Raw genomic sequence first — 17,352 nt, forward strand, 5'->3', positions numbered from 1 at the left:
GCAGCAAACCAAGCTATAGATCCCAGAATAAGTAGTGTAAGATATTCTCAATAGTGTCAGTATACTCAATAGAGTAGTAAATAAAATAGTATGTCAGAAGGTGCTATGTGTGGATGAAACCTTTAATTATAATTAAAGGCACAGTGGGCCATATTGTTCAGTCAAAAATATGTAGGATACTACTTAGCTACGAGAACGTAGCTAAAAACGTTGAGATATACTGATGTGTTTGTTTTTAGCTACGATTGGATGCCATTAGTTCCAAGTGGCAAACTCAATTTCTTTATTAATGCATGTAACATCTTTAAAATAAGATAAGTTTATGCTATTACGATTAATTAAACTTACAGAGGCCAATGTAGTGGCACAACTGTCGCCTAACTCCAAATATTCGCGTTTAAATTAATGAAGCGTTGTTTTTGTCTGACATTTACCGCCATCGAAATCCATTCATAGTTACAGAGCTTTAGATTGCCCTATGCTATTACGATTAATTAAACTTACAGAGGCCAATGTAGTGGCACAACTGTCGCCTAACTCCAAATATTCGCGTTTAAATTAATGAAGCGTTGTTTTTGTCTGACATTTACCGCCATCGAAATCCATTCATAGTTACAGAGCTTTAGATTGCCCTATTGATTGGCTGTTATAAAAACCTTATATTTAGCTCCGCCTTCATGATGACGGCGTATCGTTTAAAAAGATGGCGGTCTTAGTAACGGCTTACGCCTCGATTTTAAAAACGACGATTTGTACCCGTTTCAGGTAGGATTATAAGCTTAATTGTAGTTGGGTCTGGCAGAAATATTATAAATAACAATAATCAATCGTTGTTTTTATTAAAAATATTGTCAATTTTGTTTACAAATGCCGGGTGCGAATCGCCCCCGCATGTGCTACGTTGAAGGTAATGGCCTCATGTCTTATCTGGAAACCCGGAGGGTTGAGAGATTAAGGTTTGTTATCTAGGTTACTACTATGAAGACTGGGTTGACTTGGACGAAGACATGTTCATGAAGCAACGATGTTGATAGGCTGGTCTGCAATTCCCGAACTTATAGCTACGTTATCTCCCGTTAACGCAGACACGTGAACGATAGCCTCCAATCAGAGGTTGTGACACAAATACAGTCAAATCAAACATGGCGACCGCCACGGAAATTGTGACATTGAACGAGCCTTGAACTTTGCAACTCGATTATCACAGGTAGATCGAGGAATCTGGTAGGCTCCCCAGCTGAATCAGTAGCCAATCGAAATTAGTGCCGAATTATGCAGGATATTACGCGAAGGGCTTGATAAGATGTACGGAGTTAAAGCGAGATAAGCCTTCTATTGAAGATGGGACGAAAAGGGCAGCGTAACTATTATTACTTTATGTGTCGAAGAAACATACAGATTGTGGTACAATAGAAGCCAAAATGGCTTTAACATATTTTTATCAAAATTTTATTTTAATAAAAGTATTCGTGATTTGCCATTGCTTAAACTCTATATTTAACTTTTATTCTGGCATGTCGGGGCTTTAATTAGCATTATGTATTTGTCATTACGAATATTTACTACTCTGACATTCCCCTTTCATCTGAATTCGTGAACTGCTGTATTTTAAATACTCTATAGAGAGAGATCAAATTTATATGCTAACAGTCTCAAATTACCAATTTAATAAAAGACTCCCAGCTTCGAAAAAACATGTTTATTGATTTCTTCTCAATCAGGATATTTTGAATTAGTTAGTGTCCTTTTCAGTTATAATGGGGCGCGGTGATAGCGTCAGTGCCAGACTTTTGTTGAAGTTTGTTATGTCGAGTAAGAGTTTGTGAATAAACTGAATGTCGCGTATTTAAAATTGCTGTAAAATAATACTTGCTCGTTTGAATGGTTTCTCCTATCGAACATGTACGTACTAACGGAAAATACTAACCTAAAATAATCGATCACCCTATATAACCAGATTGTTCAAGATTATATAAAGTCAAAATTTTAAAATGTTCTCGGCAAGTCGCATCCCCCACTTATAATCATCATTGTAATCTAGATCACCTTGTTATCTGAGAATACTTCAAATAAAGTGATCAATCAAAACTTTCTAGAAGAGATACATTCACCCACCTTGTAGTATCTGTAACACACACAAGACAACACTTTATACCACAGATCAATGTTGTATTTTGATCTTTTGTTTGCAACAGATTTTATTAGAAAATTATATGTATTTACATGTATTATTTACATGTATGAGTCTATTACAGCAATTGCTCAGAAATATTGTTTTTACTTTTGTATTTCAATATTTATTGTTCATGAATTTAAAATGTATACAATATGATCCAGTCAATATTTGGTATAGAATTCACTCAATTGCACTAATATTATGAACCCAATAATGGCACGTTCGGTTTTCGTTTCGTAACCTTTGACCACCCAGCTTAGGAAATTCCTAAGCATGACTCCTGTCTTCCAGCTGCTAATTGGTGGTTAACGTCTGAGTCCACAGTGAGGGATATCGCAGAGGGTGTGGAAATGGTCCTTTATAGTCTGTGTATATTATTTTAATACTTTGTTTCATTGTGTTCAGTCATCCAGGTTGATTTGTATAGTAGCTAGGCCAGTCCCTGTGGATAATAACACATGATTTCTATCTAGGAAATGATACACGAAAGTCTAGTATTTCATGAGAGAGAGAGAGAGAGAGAGAGAACGAGAGATCTGGGGTTTAACGTCCACTCGACGCAACTAGGTCATTTCGGGACTAACATGGTTCAATTTTATTTCAATAATTCGCTTGCGCGTAGGGATTTCTAGCAGTGGGAGGAAACCGGAGGACCCGGAAAAAACCCACGAGGTTGGACAGGCAACCCTATTCCTTGTCACGTAAAACCGGGGAATCGAAACCACACCAAATGACTCAATGACAGACCTTATGATACAGCACGCACGACCTAACCATTCGGTCATCCAACCCCCCAGAGGAGCTTCGCTGCTCCAATCAAGTCTGAGAAAAAGAGACAAAAACCGACCTATAAAATCCGATCAACTAATATTAACTGATGTGAGGCCAGTCTAGTTCGCGATGACACAGCAGGTTTTTTAAAAATATAGGTTGCTAGGCAGTTCAAGGTGTGAAAACATCGATTGATTTGCTAAACATTTGTTAACTAATTGAACTCTTTAAATGAAAAGTTGTATCAGTTGTTTTAATTTTGGTACTTTTGTTTCAGCAGGCACCTGTCAGGTATTGGACCCGATTGATAATGGAATCTGGCATATAGAAGGTTTTAATCCTGGTAGTGTAGCTAAACTTGCCTGTAAAGTAGGTTATACTATGACAGGAAGTAATGAAGAGGTAACAAAGATATGTAAGGAGACTGGTGATTGGGTAGGAAAAGATGGTCATTGCGTGACAACCAAAGAAGCTGCTGCTATAGATCAAGGTATGAACATATGATTTGAATTGAAGGGTGTATAGCTCCAGCTCTAAACACGAAATAGAATTTAATATTGGCCCACTTCAATTATAATTATTTATGTTGTTATCTTGCCGTGAAAACATGGACTCCTCATATCAAATATTTAAGACAAGCTGAACATTTTAAAATCAGATAAACGTATATCTGAGCTAAGATGAGATAAACGTATAGACTGAGCTAACCAGACACAAACGAGTTTCATTCAACTTGTACAGTTCAGGTATTTTACCAAACATAATATATGAGTTTGGCCACTTTCCGTCTGGTTTGAGGTCCCAAACAATAGAGGCATACTCCGTTTAAATTAAATTTTGGATATACAGTTCACTTGAGACTTAGGGGTATGGGGTACTGTATAGTTAGCAGGCCCGGCTATTGCGGGGGGGGGGGGGGGGCTAGTGGTGAGGGGAGAAGGATAATATGGCCGCAAGTACTCCCTTCTCCAGGTTATTGCATGCAAATAACTATTCGGTGAGATATAATGACGTAACTGGAAGAGGCCTGATTTTAACCTAGAAGTGATTGGGAAACCTTTCAGTAACCTTTCAATAAGAGCCGCTAAATTCCGACTTCAACCCAGAATTTGAACATATTAAATCATTATCTTTATAATCGCCAGGTTTTGTAATTTAAGAACGTAGACTTTCAGAAAAAAAACCCCTACTATGCTCAATACTGATCCCTAGAGCTCCAGGAGCTTCCGGCTCGCCTATGGGGTTCTCTATATTTTTTCGGGCGAATTCTTCGATTGAAAATGCCCATAAATAGTACCTAGAGCTGATATCTAGTGCATAGCTCACGTAAAATAGTCGCAAGGAATACTCTTACTGGTTAGAACAGAAAATATATCCTCTTCTGCTCGAAAAATAGCATCTCAGATGCGCTAAATTGGTTGTGCCTTTAATATAAGTGGAATCTGAAGCCCCCCCCCCCCCCCGCTCCACACACACACCTACACAGATGCCGGAGATAATATTTGTTGCCATGCTATATTGACATAAGAATTGTGACATAAAGTCAGATAAATAGACTGCCGCTAGCAATATTAGGGACACAGGCGAAAGTAGAATTAACCGAACAATGACTTTTATCAGGAATTCGAGGCTATATGGGAAAATTGTTCTAAAAAAGGAATGCTTATTGTGTGGCCATTCAGTGAACATTTAGCATTGTGATTACGTCGTAAATACCAGTTGTCTTAAGTCTGGGACTAGAAGACATTTTCCTAATCATATATTATCTCTCTTTTCTTGTAAATACCAAGATATGACCAAACATTGCCGGGAGGTCTTTATAAAAGATGACACTTTCCAATTACTCGTTAGTAAGAGAACGCAATAGAAAAACGTTATAAAAAGAATTTAAATGTCGGAGAAGCTTACATGTCTGGACAAAAACAGTTTAAAGTAATAGGTGCTGTAAAATATTACCACCTAGCAAAATCGACTGGATAATCATTACAACCCCACCCTACATACAGTTAGGTCTATTTGATAAGGCCAACTTCAAGTTTGGTCAACCTAACCCCAAATTCTTAAACCTAACATCAGCGACCGTGACGAAAAGTGAGCTGGCCTTAACAAATATTTTTAGCCCCCCCCCCCCCACACACACACACCCACTCAACCACGCAGAGATGCATTCGACACGATCATCAAGAAACTTATGACTGGAAGGGAAGTTTACGGTAACACATTTAGTGGGAATCATAATATTATACCAAACCTATTACTCATTTCCATCTTGCTTGACATTTTTTTTTTAGCCGAACGGTCCAAAGAACTTGTGGCGTAGCTCATATACGTAGGCCTCGTTAACTTTTTACATTTTCGATATTTTCTCCTGAAGCGATTAGTGCATTTTGACCAGCTTTAGTAGGTATGTTCACTGGGAAACACTTTGGTGCACATTTTCGACTCATTTCTTGTAAACTACTTAAAAAAGTTTTCAACACAATTTGAAAAGTGAGTAGCTTTGGTTGTACACGGATAGATTCGTTAAAATGGAAGACCCACACTGCAGAACAATAGTGGCGGGAAAATGGCACTATTCCTAAATCACTTAATGGATTCTAAACAAACTTGCTAGGTATGTTACATGGGTCGTGAAAATTTTCTTGCCTTTCTAAAATTACGGGCCACATGAAAGGTGCAAATTTAGGACTTGTTTGTAGGAATTTAAGTTTTGTATAATATTAAAAATGTATGTAATGTAAAGCTGTTTGGCACATTAAGAGCACCACGGACAAATTAATATCAAATGTATCCTAAATGGATGGCTTTAAAGATAGGATACAGGAATTATTAATAGTAAATACTGAAGGACTGCACTAAACGCAAACAAAACCCTTGGCGTTGGACAAATCTAAGGACAATCGGACACACAAATTACACAGACATTGCAAGCAATAAACAACAACTGTATATATGAAATAAAATGTTTGAATCCAGGGACCAGCCGCAATTGTCCACTGCGCTGTATATTCTTCACTCAAAATTAAAATCAAATTCACAATAAAACAGATAAAAAAACGTAGCCACCAATTAGAACGTCCAAAAAAAAAAAAAAAAATTAACAATACTAAGAACGTCAATCGGATAGAATCTCAGAGACCGTTAAAATGAGCACTCTAGGAGAGAGACAAATTGGCTTTTAACGTCCACTCGACACAAACTAGGTCATTTCGGGACTAACGTATGGTTTAATTTTATTTCAATAATTCGCTTGCGCGTAGGGGTCTTTAGCAGTGGGAGGAAACCGGACGACCCGGAGAAAACCCACGAGGTTGGACAGGCGACCCTACTCCTTGTCACGTACAACCGGGGATTCGAAACTACGCCAGTTGACTCAATGACAGGCCTTATGATACAGCGCGCACGTGGTAACCATTCGGCCATCCAACCTCCCCGAGAACTCTAGGAATAAAGTGTAATAGTAAACAGCAACGAAGTCCAACATCGAAAACATTCTGCATCACGAAGAGCTAAAACTTAACTCTAATAATATGAACAGGCGGACTGCACTACACGTAAAAAAACACATTAGAAAAATGTGATATTGATAGAAATTAATCATCAATTGTGTCTTGTCTTTAAGCGACGTTTTGGTGGTATTAAAGATCAAAACATGAATGCGTGATATTTAAAAAAAAATGATTTAGACTTTTTAAATAGCGAGCTTAAAAAAGACCACTCTTGTATAAAATGTAGAATATGGAGATGAAAAAGGTAGTAAATTGTACTTAATTATTATGTTTTTATTTCCCCAGGAGGTCTGCCATTTTTAATTATCGTCATCACATTGGTATTATGTGCGTTGCTGTTGGCGACTATCGTCTTGGTGATTGTTATATTAGTGTACAGAAGGCGGAAACTGTGGTGAGCTAATTTTATTATATACGTTGGTCGACATTTAAAGTAGCTAAGTCCATAACTCAATATCATCCAAAATCTTCGACATTGAAAACACGATTTTTTTGGCAATTTAAATCAGCATTGGTATTGTGGTCTTACATGGAAAGATGGGCTTCTGATATCCAATATTTGAGACAAAATATTCGTGTACCATAATGCGTTTCGGCGCCATTTGTAACAAGGTGCTCAAAAAATGAGGCTAGACATAATCCACAAGTCATGTCAAACGGGGATGCCATATTTTTATTTGGAGAGCATGCGCATTATACTATCGGTGTTGACTGGAATAACCAGACACTAGAAACTGTCTTTCGGTTGAGACTTCTGGCGTATTTCGCCGAACATAACTGATGACAATTCACAGTAAAACGGAAACGATTGAATGTAAAACAGTTTATATAAATTCATATTACATTATTATATGTGTTGCGACCCATTTGTGCCAATTTCTAGGCCCAAAATATTAGCGATTTAGCTCCTTTAAGCCTAGTATGTCATCGGGTTTAAATCTGCGCATATGCCGAGAAAAACCTTCATGATTTTCAAAGACCGACCATGTCTTGTCAGGGTTGGCGACTACAGAGCTAACATGACACGACCATTGTGTGTATAAACTGGGTTTCACCCATGGCATGTGCGTAAAAAATCCCGTTTACAATCGGAATTTAAAGATGAGTAGGTGGAAAAGCCACTGCCTATTTGTCGCCATGCATATACATGTATGCAGGACACGAGATTGCATTGCTATAGCAGGCACTGGTGGACACTGACATGACTCAAAAGAATATCAATCACTGTGTTCTAACGTTTACAAAAAAATAAATAAATAAATAAATGAAATAAATGAAAATAAATAGTACACATTACTGCTGGATCCGTTTATTTTATTTTTGTACACGTTGGAACACGGCGATTGTACATTGTCAATTAATCTCGGGATTCTTGATAACTGTAAGCCCTCAAACGCCTGAGCATGATCCTTACCGCGGTTTGATTTTCATATAAGTCATGTCGTTGACTATCAGTGCCTGCTATATTAGCAGGTTGTTCGTCATTTGCCGATGAAACGGCCAGAAGCATGGATGGGCAGTCGCTCTTGAAATGCAAATTCTACTAATAGTGAAGATTTGTTGAGTCAAGCCTAATGCATGGAATGTCCTAGCACGTAGCCAAGTGGACCGACTTCAAGAAATCAATCAGTATATGGAAAATGTTCTAGATTTACTAAGTAAATAGAGTGAAGGTCGTTCACGGCAGCTGAGTCATCTATAAGACCTCAAATTAAGTTTTTGATAGTTGACTTATTATCTACATTAATAGCTTGTTATACTGATCTCATGTTGTAATCGCATGTACGTATTAAACACGTGTGAATCTTTTCAGTGTGGTAAACATGTTGAGGACATAGAATTCTGAGATGCTCATCATATACTAATGATGCTTTTGTCTCCACCATATGGATTACAAATCGCAAATTAATAGAAAAACGAAATGAAGGGTAAAACAATATTAATAATTTAGCCGATTAGAGTATGTCTACACACAGCAAGATAAAAATGAATACTTTCTCAAAATCGTATATCTAAAGGCCAAGCTTTGCTCTTATGATTTTGGTGTTTAAGGTCGTCAAAGCTGTATTTTAGAACTACGGGAGAAACTGGTATCAACATGGTCAAGACCGGGTGTTGATGACAGTATATAGAGACTGTCTTTGCTTTTCACTAGCACTATGACATTTTTACGCAATAATGTAGGCCCCAATATAATCAATAATAATGGCATCTTATTTCATTGATATCAGCAGGTTTCATTGCACCAAACAATACTCTTCCTTTCTTCCAGAATTTAATCTATATCCGAGTACGAAAAACAGAACTGGGTAATTCAAAATGAGTAATAGAATTCCCGTTCATTTTTTAATGGTCAACTGCAGCGGTAAATTAGATGAACAAGAGTCGGTTATAACCAAGGTTTTCTGTTGAAATTAGAATTAAGTCTAAGTAAGACATCTTTAATAATTTTCACCCAAAAAAATATATGACAATGACTTAAGGGTTATTTAAAGGGGATAAAATGACAATAACCACCGCGATTATTTAAACGGGTTATGTGACAGTGTCCCGGGGTTTGTTTAACGGGGGTTTTAATTTAAGGAATTGAGTCTATAACAATAGCCCAAGGTTTTTTTAAAAATATGACAATACCAAAGGGTTATTTGCAAGGATTATATGACAAGGACCAAAACGTCATTTAAATGTAATTGAGTCTATAACATTAGCCCAAGGTTTTTTTAAAATATGACAATACCAAAGGGTTATTTACAGGGATTATATGACAAGGACCAAAAGGTCATTTAAATGGATTAAATGACAATAACCTCGGTTCTTTACTTGATTTCATTTTTTAAAAAGTTTTGACAAGTATAAACGAGAAACAGTGATGATTACCAGAAAACTCTCCAAAAACCTCGAAATAATTATGGAAAATTTATCGACTAAAGAAAATGTAATTGTTCAAAAATGTTCAGGAAAGCTATTATATGTTCTTAAAATGTCCTGTTTTCTAATGGTTTATGATACCGTTCCTGGTGATTAATGAGCTTAATCTTGTTCTTTTTCATCTCTTTTGGAGATGGCTTACATAAAGATACAAAGATACGTTACTAGTCTGTTTTTAACTATCGCTCGTAAAAGAAAAGTCAAATTCAACTTTGATAGGGAAACTATTCCAAAATAAGTGGTATCGTGACAAGATAGTATCAGGTAGTTTCGAAAAGAGTACGTATAATGTGTCTCACGACACCCACCAATAATATCATGTTTGTGAAATAGATTTGTGATGATACAGGCACCGACACTTTATACTTACAAGCAATCTGTGAATGCATGTGTTAGCTAGTGCGTTAAATGTCATTGTAGTGTGGTTATAGCAATTAGAAAGTCCTCATAAAATGAAAGTTCAACACAGAATCTTTTTGTCATTAGATATGGGCTCGAGTCTTACGTCGTCCGTTTGCCACCTCGATTGTCATTCCTATGCCCGCGTCGGCATTCATCAACTACTCTGTACTATTTACATTTTTGACACCTTCTGATGGATTCGACAAAATTCGGCAATTGTAAATAAATGAATTTTAAATTTGCAAATTTAATTTTTTTTCGGCAATTTGAAAAATGGTCGGTTTTCTCCAAATCAAGTATACATGTGTGTGCTTGAGTGGTCCTTATTCGAATTTGTCCAAATCGAGCTTCTCGGCCCTTGGGTTGTGCAAGGAGTCATAAAGCGCCAAATGGAGACATATTTGGGCATTTCCATCTTATTTCCCAAAACCACTTGATGGATATTAACAAAATGTTGCTTTGGTGATGCAATTCGGACATTTCTGAATCTTTTCAACTCTTTTTAACGATTTCGATGAAAGAAAATGATCGAGATGTACAGAGATTTTTGTGGATAGATGATGTAGAGAAAGACAAACGCAATTTGATGTTTTACGTTTTGGACTATCATACAGTCCGTTTCTTCTTAACGCAACTCTAAAGTACCAGATGCAGAAGTTTGAACAAATTGATGCGGAGTTTATCATACTATTTATGAGGTCCATTTACGTCGACGATCTCATATCCGGAGCTAAAAATGATGATGGAGCTTCGAGTTGTACCAGAAATCAAAATCTTGTTCAGCAGTAGAGGGATTTAATTTAAGAAAGTTTGTCACGAATTCAAGTCAACCAAGGAAAAGAATTCAAAGTGAAGAAGCACAAATGAATAAGATTATTTTACATTAGAATTAATCGTCAAACAGATTATTTGTGAAGAAGATGAGTCATGTACCGAGAGCATATTACCTGCAACAGGTAAAGTTTAACGTTAGTAATTATGTCGTTCTTCGTGGGAGTCGTAACTTTCCGTCAATAAACAATCCATGACGTCATTTTAGTCCTGCTCATATTCTAGTCTATATTTCTATGAGCAGAAGGACTAAAATGACGTCGTGTTATACTTATGGAAAGGATATGTTCACATAATTACTTGCATTATTTTTAAAAAATTATGAAGCTTTTCCGGTGACCTTTAATTAGATTATTTATTTGTGCATGTGTTTTTCATCATTTCTATTTTGAACTGTACAAAGTGAAGAACTATAAGTGTAACGACTTTTAAGGTCTAAAGTGATATTTCTAGTGATAAAGCACTGTGCACACAAAACAGACCATTTTCAAGTGATTATTTTATCTGTGTGATGACCAGCTCCATAAGTAAAGATAGGAGAGTGTGACTGACTTATATATACAGTAATTCAAAGCCCCTGTGATTTTGTTTTACGAGCCCCTTTGTTCTGTAGATTAGAGTTAATTCCCTTTGTTTACTAGCGCGCCAATGAACAAATGTGGACGTCTGCCATGATTATTGTCAATTTATGGATGATGTTTTGTTAAAACTTTATGTCTTATGAATAAATACAGTCCTCAAGATTCGGCACTTATTGATTTAAACCCAACATATCTAATTATATAGTCCGATTCGATTTGTTACATATTTTACTCTGTTGTGTATACAGTGCAGTAGTCCAGTCGATAAGTCCCGCCCCAAAATGATCACGTGAGCGTTTTAAATGGCGGGTATTTAGGGCAGTGATCTAATTCTCGAAGTTTGACGTAGATCGATCGCTGCTTGCAGTATGGTCACGGGAGTGTGGTCAGAACGTATCTCGGTCTGACGGGTAACTACAAGATCATGGTGGAACACTTTGCGTGTAGCCAGAACTTGACTGGAGCGCTCTGGGTGTAGTAAGCGCGTGGGGTGGTCGTGACATGAGCATGATGGGCACGTGTCAATCTTTTGCCGCCCTTATTGGCACAAGTCCCGCGCTGCAGTTACGCTCTCTTTGCCTTCATGCCAGTGAATAGGAAAATCGATTTCAGCTCAGTGGTCATCTCGGATGAGGAATTTTCTTCGTTAGATAATAGACAAAATGGGTACGACACGGTACCGGCTTTCAGGAATGTGCTACAAGCTAATAGCCTACGTAGCAGAATTGGAAGGTCCATGCCTGTACATAACAACAACAAGTAAATAAATGATAATAATGTGTTTAGAAAACGTTCCGCCATCATGGAAATATGCGAAATTGGTGAACATAAGTCATTTTATGCAGTTGTATATGGCAGAAATTGAATCTGCACCCCGAAAACATATACTGACACCAAAGACAACTACTTAATCGAAATCGGCATATTGTTCGATTTTGCTGCCACTAGTGGCAGCAATATTGTAAATATGAAAATATGTGTGAACATATGATCATTTTACTAGGTTGTAAATGTCAGAAATGGAATCTGCGCCCCTGTAAACATATATATTGACACCAAACACTACTATTTAATCAAAATATGCACATCGTCCCAATTTCCCGTCAAAAATGGCCGCCATCTTGGAAATATGCTAGTATGTGATCATTTTACAAGGTTGTAAATGTCCGGAATGGAATCCATGACCCCGAAAACATATATATTGACACCAAACACTACTACTTAATCAAAATCAGCACATGGTCCTATTTTCCCGCCAAAAATGGTCGCCATCTAGGAAATAACTTCATAAAGTGATGCAAAAAAATCTAAAATATATAGTCATGATCCATGTCAATATTTAAACATTGCCAAATCACAGTTGATATGTCGATAACATTATAAATAAGGTGAGAATAAAAAAAATAAGTTGCAATATTATTGCAAAATGGCTGCCCTCAGATAATGACCTCCCATACTATGAAGACCTACTCAGAAAAAATGTCAACATTGTTTTTTTGTCATTAAACATCAAAACCTACAACATAATGCTTGTTCTACGATTTCTACCCGAAAAGCCGACGGATTTACATTAGGGATCGAACTAATAGTGCCATATATCAAGTACAATTATCTTCTGCTGGCGAGAGGACATTGTATACAAAACCTACACATGTAATTCATGTTCTTGGTACAAAAAGTGGACTAATCGGTCTTTGAACATTCGCTGATAAATGAGAAAGACGCCCACTTAAAGATTATAATAGCCAAGGAAAATGACAAATAATAAAACTTCTGTTTACCAATTTCCGTCTTCATTATCCGTCGGAGCATAGCAGTAGGATGTAAAACCCCATTTTATTTCATTTCATTTAATTTCGATTACCGGTACCAACTTTAAAGGAGCTGATGGAGACATGTTTTAGTTGGCATATGCCTGTATTCATGGGCCTGCCTATCTTCTTACACCCGTCATCAGTCGCCGTGTTTGTTCTACAAATTGAAAACAAGTATGGCGACTGTGTAGGGCGTTATCTTTTTTTTTTTCGTTTAATTCTTTCCATAGTTTTGTAATCGGAGTTCAGCTTTAAGTTGTGATCCTATAACGTTTTTAATAGAAGTAAACGCAAGTTCATGGTGTCATCACCTCGGAACAGGGTGGAACAATAATTGTCCGGATTGGAGTGTCGTATACTTGGCATCTCCTTTCTATAATGTAGCTAAAATGTTAATTCTATTAATTTTCAGTGTCGAAGATTCTTCACCAGAGCCCAAAATAAGTTTTGGTGCATTGGAGAAGCCTTTAACAGGTCGTGCGGTAGAAATACAACCAGAGTTAGGCAATCTGGAACCTCGCCTTGATCAAAGAGCCTATCTCATGTAAGTTTTGTCTCTATAGTATAATTGTGTGAGTAGATGTAATGTGCACAAAACAAATATTGTGCTGGTTTTGGTCTGGGCGTTTGTTTTGTCTAATAGTACATTGATGCATTCAAAGGTAAGACACCACCCATTAGCAACACATTTAAAACATAGAAGACACGCGCATAGACACGCATTGCAAGTCATAAAAGCATGGTCAGATGAAATGGATGGATCCGGGGTCAATTAGTATCCGTAAAGTCCCTGGCGTAAAATCATCATAATAGGTAGGTGTTGGATTTTAAACTGCATACGATATCAGCGGAACGTGGCCATAGAAAGTAGTAATGGGATTTAAACCTTGTGGATTAACTGGAACCTTAAAGGCACAATACCACTCTTGTTGTAACTGAATAATATGTCCCAATCTTTATTCTGGTCAACAAATTGTACTATTTTACAATATTCCAATTAATTGATGATACAAATTTCATCTTAACACACCTAATTTAAAAAATTGGAAAAATTCAACTAAATGATTTGAAAAGCCTAACGTAAAGCTTTTCAAATGTGACTTGGATTTAAAAGTATTTTCGAACCCTCTGGACAAGTAAAATAGGATTTAATGGATAATTTACACAACAGGTAGGATACTTAAACATCTAATACTTAGAATAAGGCTATTGTTTATTTTCTGGAGCTGTCAAGCCAGCAAGAGTGATATTGTTCCTTTATCCAATAGCGCAGTCAACTTCATCTGCTATTGATGGGAAGAAAGTGTATGTTAAACCAATGACGTCGTCAGCGATTTTAATATTCTAGCCTTTGTAAATGTTAAACATTCTTGGTTCCCCTTATCGTGCGCTACCGTTAGCTATACTTGGTAATTTTCAGGCTATTAATTATTATCGTATTTGAGTTGACATTTGATTGGCTTCAGAGCGGAAGTACCATAGGAGATTGTCATAGAAATGCTGACATGATTTTCAGTTTCGATCATTCATTAAGAAGAGAGTTAATGGTAGCTGAAAAATTAGCACATAAAGATGACCTCCTAGATAGGAACACAGAAGCTTACTTGATTGGACAGCAAAAATTGGGGCTGCTTTAAAGTCTTAACTATACGTTATTCGCCGACAAACAAAGTCCTCAATAATTAATATCTTTGTCCAGTTTTGTCGTGCCGTTATAAAAACAAGTGCACCGCAAGTGGCACCAAAATACGCCCGTTAACGAAAGGTCAACTTATAGATTGCAGGAAACCATGTTTTATACATGGCAGTGTCTCAAAGAAAGCGGCGGACCTCAAGAAATAATATGGCGATTAAGTTAAAAATGTTGATTTAAGATCGAATATTTAGTTAAGTAAACATATATAAGTACATTGTTTAGAACAATATTCACGTATAACTTAAAAGAGATTTCGGAATATAAATGCTGCACAACTTCAATAAATGTAAAGGTTTCAAAACTATAATATTGAGAAAAAAGGTGTAAAACCAATTTTTTTGTTGTTTTTTTTACATATTATGTAAACCGTTGTTGTCATAGATAGAGCCCAGAAAATTTATTTCAGAAGTACAAACATTCTGATTGACTGAAATGAACAATTAGAATAACAGACGTCACGGAATATTAAAGAGCATTGAACTTGTTTTGTCTGTACAAGCAGACACGTGGGCCTGACGTTTAGACAGGACTAATCGGATATACAGCTGAGTTGGTGTCGGACTGTACTTTAAAAAAACTACTACACTGTAAAATGAAATGTTGAAGATTCTACGGTGATGCCGAAAGTTTTGCTATTTCTGAAACAACAGATAACATTCACTAACTGAAATTCGGGTGAACTATTTACGAAATTCCCACCAGTTTTACATTTTATTAGCGAATTACCACCTTCCGTCCCAATGTAAAATGCCGTCAAAACTATTCATAAATAAAAAGACCCTGCACTTGAAGAAGACCCCCCCCCCCCCTTAAAAAAAATCTTTGGCTAATTGGGAAACCATACTTAATTGGGAAACCATACTTATTTATTTATTTACAAAAAAAGCACTGGCTGGACATGTACACTGATGATGGATAAACAATAAAAAGAGAGGCACTTCGAATTCTGGCCGTTTCCTCTTTGTTGTATAAACACCCTACTCGTATTGGTGCAAGATCGGTTTTGTCGCCATGTACTTTATGAATGATCAACAACCGAACATCGGGCAATATTTTTGATTTTTTTTTTACAGTTCTTTTTTCACAGTGAACATAAAACCGGAAAATGATTCTTCTTAATCTGCTCCCCTCTTCACTAATGTCTAATAATTAATTCGGAAATAATCAGAAAGAACCACGAGGGCGGTTAATGTAGCTTTTGTCTATTCTTTTCCCGGGGAGCTTTAGGTCGGCGTTAGTCCTATTACACAACCCATCAAATTCGCCAGAGAAAAATATCTGACGTGACATTTAAGATTTTTTCCCTGCCATTTTGCTTTCTAATATAAATTGGATTAGAAATTGAAATCCGTTTTCTATTAGTAATGTTAATTGACGTAGGTCGAGAATCTTTTAAGCTTGTGTCTCACTTGCATTATTTCACCGTTAAAGTAATTTACAGTCCACTTTTATAGGAACAAATTTTTAAACCCGACCAATCTAATCAAATCGGTTTGTTTCAAGACAAAACGAAAAACGGTCAGGCGCGTGTGCTGTAGATCATAAGCTCTGTCTGTCATTGAGTAAACTGGCGTGGTTTCGATCCAACACGTGTATGTGACAAGGGGTAGAGTCACCTGCGTTAGCGAATTATTGAAACAAAATTTGTACCATTATGTTTGTCCCGAAATGTTAAACTGGTGACACCAATTGCTTCCTCGTGATAATTTTTTATGGTGTCCATTTCAGGCAATATGGTCAGCTCCCACCAAGGCGCTATGTTTCAATGGAGTCACAGAGACGCCTTATACCGGTACCGGAAGAAGATGGTGACGCAGAACTGACGTCACCAGACGGCGGTCAGTACATCCTCGACCAGTCAGAACTTGAGTTGGGGGCAGGAGTGCAGGATTGGGTACATGCTTACGGGTCAGTTGTTACGCATGAAAACCACAAGTAGCGATTGGATTTAATGCAGCAAAAATATTTGTAGCTGTAAAAATTTAACGAATTTTAGAAACTTGTCGGTGCTCTTATACACCCAGGGGAAGTGAAAAAATAGAACGGTATATTTTTAGAAATATAAATGGATGAATTATTAAGATATTGGGCTTGTGAATATGCCATGGAGTTCGTGAGCATGTATTGTCAAAAATCTTTGAAAATTGGTCTCAGCTATAGGTTTGGTGAAAGAAAACCATAAAAACGATTACAAGATTGGTTTTTAATTTTAAAAATGTATATTTTCTTATATAAATTGTTTTAAGAGCATTGTTTTTAAGTTTAATGAATCGTTGAGCACTATTTGTATATGATTATTTTTCTGTGCTCAAATTCCATAGCAAATATACTGTTTTATTGGGTATATGAATTTCTATTTTGCAAGAGAGCATTGTAAATATTTCCGTACACAGGGCCCCTCAAAGACATCTGAGACTATCCTTTTAAAATGAGAATACGAGTAGCACCGTTATTTGACATATTTAAAGTATCCCAAGGCCGATTATTATAAACAAAAACATCCCGTTATAATGTCTAACTAATTAATTTGTTATGAATTTGACAATCTTGTTAGTCGGTGCTTAATAGAAACTTTGAAATCTCGATACTGAACCATGCGAACATGACAGGACGATTTACACAATACTAATTTAATACTACTCAA

The 17,352-nt window shown here is 36.6% G+C and overlaps 1 long non-coding RNA gene across 1 annotated transcript; it reads left to right on the forward strand.

The window, feature by feature from the left end:
* Nucleotides 1-6,773: 6,773 nt before the first annotated feature.
* LOC126829089 (uncharacterized) lies at nucleotides 6,774-16,727 on the forward strand. Its single transcript, XR_007683318.2, has 3 exons — nucleotides 6,774-6,850; nucleotides 13,425-13,556; nucleotides 16,437-16,727. It is a non-coding gene; the product is annotated as an uncharacterized LOC126829089 (long non-coding RNA).
* Nucleotides 16,728-17,352: the final 625 nt, after the last annotated feature.

Source organism: Patella vulgata, chromosome 1 (genome assembly GCF_932274485.2).
Source record: "Patella vulgata chromosome 1, xgPatVulg1.2, whole genome shotgun sequence".
NCBI classification, from domain to species: domain Eukaryota; kingdom Metazoa; phylum Mollusca; class Gastropoda; family Patellidae; genus Patella; species Patella vulgata.